Source organism: Coenobita brevimanus, chromosome 31, assembly GCF_032717465.1.
Source record: "Coenobita brevimanus isolate Jiangsu-jjx chromosome 31, ASM3271746v2, whole genome shotgun sequence".
In the NCBI taxonomy this organism is placed as follows: Eukaryota; Metazoa; Arthropoda; class Malacostraca; order Decapoda; family Coenobitidae; genus Coenobita; species Coenobita brevimanus.
Window position 1 is genome coordinate 23008056 of NC_136984.1, and position 6635 is coordinate 23014690.

Genomic DNA, 6635 nt, shown 5'->3' on the forward strand with positions numbered 1-6635 from the left:
CAGTGATGTGTCCCTCGCTATGGTAAAAAGCCGTACAGTCGGGGCGAGACATTGTCCTGCAGCCTAAACAAGAGTCTTGTAAGGAGGATGAGTTCCAGTACTTTACTGAAGCAGGAGGTGAGGGAAACAGATTGGAATTTATCAGTGCCAGGTTTAGGAACAGACACAATTGTACTGCTGGTCCAGGGCCTGTATTCTGCATAGTGCTTATGGTCGACCCTAGCTAACAGTCATAGCTAAGCAAATTTATGACAGTCAGTCTTATGGCCGTCGGAAGTCGTCGGCCATACCTCACTAATCCAACAACACCGTCAGCTGCTAGAACGCACTGCTCACAATTTGTCAACTTTAAATCTATGGAATAAAATAGGTTCTTGGCATTATTTTCTTGGATTTAAATTGTTTTAACTTCATATTACGACTTTTGGGGAAGTTAGACATAGTAAAATAGGAATTCGTTTGTGAGAAAATGCGCTGAAACGTATTCCCGTTGAAAAGTGTGTAACCAAAAACACTGTCTGACTAGTGTAAACTTAACCTACCTTATTAATTTCATCTAATTTCATATTAGTATTTTTTTTGTTGGCTAGGCTAAACTTGGTTAGGTTAAATTATATTATATATATATATATATATATATATATATATATATATATATATATATATATATATATATATATATATATATATATATATATATATATATATATATATATATATATATATATTATTTATTCATATCATTATTTATTATAATATACTTAACCTACATTACAAATATTTTCATAAGTCCAAAGAAAGTTAAAGAAAATGTTCATTGCTATGGACAGCAATGGGACAATAACCAGTTCATCTGGGTTAGGTTGAGTTATATATTTCTATAATTTGTTTCTGGTTTATTTAATATTTTCATATTTTTTTACACTAACCTTAACCTAAAGTATTATTTTTTCGACCAGTCTAAACTTTACCTATCCCATTATTATTATTTTATTATATTTAATTATCTATTATTTAATATTTTTTAGACGTCCATAATTAACCTAACCTGCTGGGGCTAGCCCTACAAGTACTGTAAAGCCCAAACTCTGCACATTTGCATTTTTCCGGTAGCAAGATAACGTAGTGTTATGATGACTTTAAGCTCCGGGGTGAGTGGGTTTCTCCTCTTGGTGTCATTCGATAAGGCGTCTCTCACAAGATTGGTGACATACAAAATACCGTCCCTGTCTAGCCGGTATCTCTTGATAAGCTCAGCATCACTGAGCTCGTTAAGCACGTCCCTTCTTCGGAAAATATTCCTTGGCTGGGGATCTGCTTGCTGTAGTGCGGCCATGTTGACACACTTCTGACGGTCATAGGCAGCGTTAAGACAGGGTGAACCCGAACATACCATCGCGCGTCTTATTATGGTCGTCCATAGGAGTTTATGGTCGACCATACGAGTTTCGGACGGAGTTATGTCTAAAATGCGCCATTTTGTTTAGATATGTACGACGGACTTAGCTATGACGGTTTGTAGAATCTGGGCCCAGGCTTGTGGCACGTATCCCAGTCGGATGCAAAGGTTGAACAGCTGGAGAAGAGGAATACCAGGAACTTTCAGGAGGACACGGAGGACAGAAAAGGTGATGCCATCATCACCTGGAGCTGTTACCCTACCCCTGGCGAGGGCACGCTACAATTCATCGTCATTTATAGCCACACCATCCTCATTGTTTGTCCTAAGTAAAGCGGCAGTGAGACGGAGTGCACGAAAGTTTTTCTGTGTGGAGAGCACGTCCTGTACTTGTGCAGGAAAGGCTCAAGCCGTGACTGTGCAGACCAGGCATCTACAAGATCCTGTGCATACTGTGCTGGACTGTGGTGGAGGACACTAGGGGGCTTCTTCTTGACAACCTTGTTGATAAGGTGCCACATAGAACCAACAGTCGTTTGATGGTTGATGCTATCGGTAAGGTTATGCCACAAATCGGTGCAAACGCAGTGTTGGAGAGCAACTAGATCATCCCTCAACAATCGATACCGATGGAGACTCGGGGGAAGGTAATCTTTGAAAGGCAAAACCGTCTTCCACCGCCTTCCTCTCTGCCTGAGCGATGCGATTATCCTGTGTCCAGGTGTGGGCATCATGATGGCACGTAATGTGTGGCCTGCCGACATAATGGGTGTAGAAGTCATGCGTGGAGCTGACAAGTGATGAATACAACTTTTCGGGACAATGAAGTTCAAACGTGAGAAGAACGTTGGTCATATAGGAGATGTATGTAGAGCAGTACTTGGGTGGGATTGCAATGCGAGTGCGTCTGTGTACAGGAGAAGGTGTAGCAGGAAGGGAATAATGAAGGCTGAGAGCGATGTGATCAGAGAAGAGCGGAGGGATAGATGAACACCTGACCCGGGAAGCCACGAGGCCGGATGTAAGGATGTGAGCTAGTGTGCCTCCTCGAGAGTGTGTGGCCCCACCAGTGTCCCAGCGGGTGAGCTGATTATGACGAATATAGTCAAGAAGTTTTAGTTCCGTTATGGTTAATGGTGGCAGAAAGGTACCCAAAAGCAGGGTGTCGTGCATTATAATCCTCCATGTATATCATGCCACGGATTGTGGGAGTTGGGAGAGCAACTGTATTCAACCTGCCTGGCACAGAGTAAACGTTGCACAACCAAATTGTGCCGCTTCCCATGGTGACTCCAAGAAGCTGGAAGATTGTCTCGTCGCCCACAGACCTTTGGAGGAAACGGTGCTGGATGGAGGAGTGGACATACATGACAAGTCCATTCCTAACTCGATGGATGTAAGAAACATAACCACTGAGAGTGGGTGTCTCCACCCTGAGTAGCTCACAACCAACAAAGGATTCCTGAATGAAAATGATATCCGGGTGGCGACTGTATACATATCCTTTGAGTGCAGTAAGTTTAGACCAATTGGCAACACTACAGGCATTCCAAGAGATGACATGCAGTTGTGCCATGTTACTGAACTTTGCCATGATGCTTGCGAGGGCCAGATGAGGAAATGGTTGTGGCATGAGTAGTGCTACACGGCATGCCATGAGGGGAAGACTCCCTGGGGGGAGCATTGAGCAGTCCAACGGGAGAGACAATGCAGTCCAGATTCTCCATAAGGGTGGTGACAGTCGTAATGATGACTTGTTGTGATTAAACCAGTGAATTTAATGTTGTCTCAAGTGTGGCTTGCTTGCTAACCAAGCCATCAGTGCGGGACTTCTATTGCATCAAAACGTGCTGCAAGTGAGCTGATCTGAGTCCTGAGAGTGGCAACAGCATTGCGAAGTTCAGCGACTGCAGCTGAGTTCAAACCGACAGTGGAGGGAGGGGGAGCAGCAGCACAGAGTGGTGGTGGTGGTGACGCTAGTGAAGCCCCACCCTTAGCAACGGGGACAGGGTTAGCCCGGCGTCTAGTGCAGCCATGCCAAATGTTAACCCCTTCTTTGACATCGGGGACATTTCCAGTGCAAGGTATCTGGAGGTGGCTGGTTGGGTTGAATCGAGGCTGTATCAGAAGCAAGTGGAGGGGGATGGTGAGGACACGTCCGAGAGTTGTGTTGGCCAGAGCACCATGCACACCGTTTTGGCACACCACAGTTGCTCGTCCTTCATCTTGCGAAACTCACAAGATGGGAGGCAGGGAAGGAAGCTGAAGGTGACAATTGGTGGTGGCACGTGAGGAAGGCTCCAGGTGACTACAAGCTGGTTGATAGGAGTGCCATTCTGTTGAAAATGTCGGGCTGAGTAGATACCTGGCAGCTCCTTGGCCAAGTTGGGATCAATGGAGACAGGATAATGTGTAAGGAGGTATGCAGGAAACTTGCGGGGCCTCTCAGGTGAATCTTGAATTTCCAAAGAAAGGGATAGGAGCTCTCCTTTAGTTATGTTATCTGCAATTTCCCTGCGACGTCTGGAGATGTAAGCAAAACGGGAAATGATTGCAGACATCTTGACCTCTGCTTGGGTGCAGTCAAGGTGAAAAGCATGGTTAACCTCAGACAACCATCGAAGTTAGATGTCCACAGTTGGATTGTTTTTGAATAAAGGCTTGATGTAGTCAGCCCTGGGTGCGAATGCTGAAGGCATAGAGGCCGGAAGCAATGTCGAAACTTGGGGGGATTGAACAAGTTGCGGGAGGTGAAGAGTGTTGGATCCAAGGGCCGTTGCCCTCTGCAGAGGATCAGAAGTCTCCTGTCGCTTGGAGGATTTGGTAACAGGGGATGAAGGCTCACTGTTGCTGTCCGAGGTGTTATGCACGGGGCACTTGGCAGAGGAAGATGTCTGGCTGACGGGGTGAGGTGCGGCAGGTACAGATAGTGCTGGTTCCGTAGCTACTTCCTCAGCTAGTGAGACATTGCCATTACTTTGTAGTAGCTGTGGCCAGTCACTCTGAGTCATTTCATCCTCGTCACTCAGCACCAGGTCAGCTTCAAGGTCCTCGAGGTTGGCAGGGCCCGAGTACTCCATGCTGCACACCTAGGCAGGTAGCAGGGTGGGCGGGACGTTAGCTTCAACAGCATGACAGAACAGGCCACTGGTAGCAGGGGAAATGGAATGACTCGTCCATGACGTCACACAGGTCATACTGCGCGTGCTTAGAAGTGAGAAAACCCAACCAGGGGAGCCCCGTCTGCCGTACTGAATTTTCCCCCCAAACTACAGGCTAAGTCCATACACCAGAAAAACACAACCAACGGAGAAGTAAGCACTAGACCTTTATGTCGCTCCCTGCAACGACAGAAGGGTGTTGGAAGGCAAGGACCAGCGGAAAAAAACAGGATTATATGAGCCGCATACAGCAATGATTTGTTTATGTCCGGCCATCTGGTGGCGAAATATCCGAGAGAGAGAGACAGAGAGAGAGAGAGAGAGAGAGAGAGACAGACAGACAGATAGACAGACAGACAGACAACAAAACAGAAAGAACAGAGAGAACAAACAGAGAGAGAAAGGGAGAGAGAAAGAGAAAGACAGACAGACAGACAGACAGACAGACAAAACAAACCAGACAGAACAGAGAGAGAGAGAGAGAGAGAGAGAGAGCAAGTGAAACACGTAAAGGGCAATGCCTAGTTTGGTGGTAAGTCATTGGGAATAATATGATTATATACTTCAGAAGTGGCAGTGTGAAGGGTGGTAGATAATATTATTCTTGATAGACTTTATGTATTATTGACACTCCCATTGAAGGACACTGGTTGATCCCTTCGCAGCCTGGCAAAGCCATTGGTCGAATAGAGATGTATATATGTAACATCAGTAATGTAAAAATGCAACACTGACCCTACCTTTTCGTCATTTAAAAAAAATATATATTACATTTAATACCTTGTAAAGATATATCAAAAGTTGTCTTTATCAATTTCCTTCGTTTTTGGAGTATGTAATTATATGATTCCCAAATACAACCGAACTAGGCATTTCCCTTTATGTGTTTCACTTGCAAACTCCACGTTCCTTCTCTCTCTCTCTCTCTCTTTCTCTTCGTTTACGTCCTTCTACCTTCCAATCTACCTTCACAGTACCTGACATGATTAAATTAATTTCTTACCACGTTGAGTACACCGCTTCCCGTTCGATCAGCGAAGTTAAGCAACGTTGGGTCTGGTTAGTACTTGGACGGGTGACCGCCTGGGAACATCAGATGCTGTTGGCATCCCTACGTCAAGTGGGGTTGGTGGAGGATTAGTGCCCCTCCCTGTAAAACAATTAACTCTAAGCCCTTAGCCACCCTGTCTGGGATACATGGCGTCTGGCAATGAATGAATGAACATCCTTAACCTTCAGACGATGGGAATTCTCTTGTGGCCTTTTTGAACATTTTGATCAAATTCAAGGCCTTGTTTATGGGTGCTAGACTTTATCAAACCATTAGCCTTTGAACATCGCTAGTGCTTCCGTCAAACAAAAAAATCGTCTACAACTATTCAGAAAAAATACAAAAGATGTCAGCTGTTTTCTAAGGACTAACACTGGATTACGTCCTTCTTTCTTATACTTATCCCACACATAATAATAATAATGATAATAATAATAATAACAATAATAGTAATAATAACAAAAGAACCGATATGTGTCATCTATCACCGCCACAGGCTCTCTCCCTCCACTGTCTTGTTAAATGGGGTCGACAGTTGTATATGGAATAGTTCCTGACTCTTCAGGTTCTCTTTCATATACTGATGTCCCCTGTATTATTTTCTGCCTCAGCTGAGAGTCAGTAGGTGATGAATGCAGGTCTGTAATGTAGAAAGGTATTACATATCTGCAGTTGATGGTGTTTTCTTGGTCGAGGTATTTTTACCATTAGTGTAGGTCTAGCTATTTGTCTCTTTAGGATTTAGTATAGGTTAGCAATTTGTCTCTCAGGTTGAGTTTTAGGGTCTTTAGGTTAGGCATCTTTCTTTTTTGTTTTTTTAAATAATGTAAGATCTAGAAATATGAAGAAGAGAATAAAAAAAATATATATATATTAAAATAAAAAATTATATATACAGTGGGCTCGCACAGTGTGCGTCACTGCAGTGCGCGATTCGCCTTGTGCATGAGTGACCAAAAATCATAACCAATAACCCTTTAATGCGCGAGTTTACCGCACAGAACGCGAGAAAGAGGCAAGGAAT

The 6635-nt window shown here is 44.2% G+C and overlaps 1 pseudogene; it reads left to right on the top strand.

Moving 5' to 3' along the window:
- The first annotated feature begins 5550 nt into the window (after positions 1-5550).
- Positions 5551-5668, top strand: LOC145395574 (5S ribosomal RNA; annotated as a pseudogene).
- Positions 5669-6635: the final 967 nt, after the last annotated feature.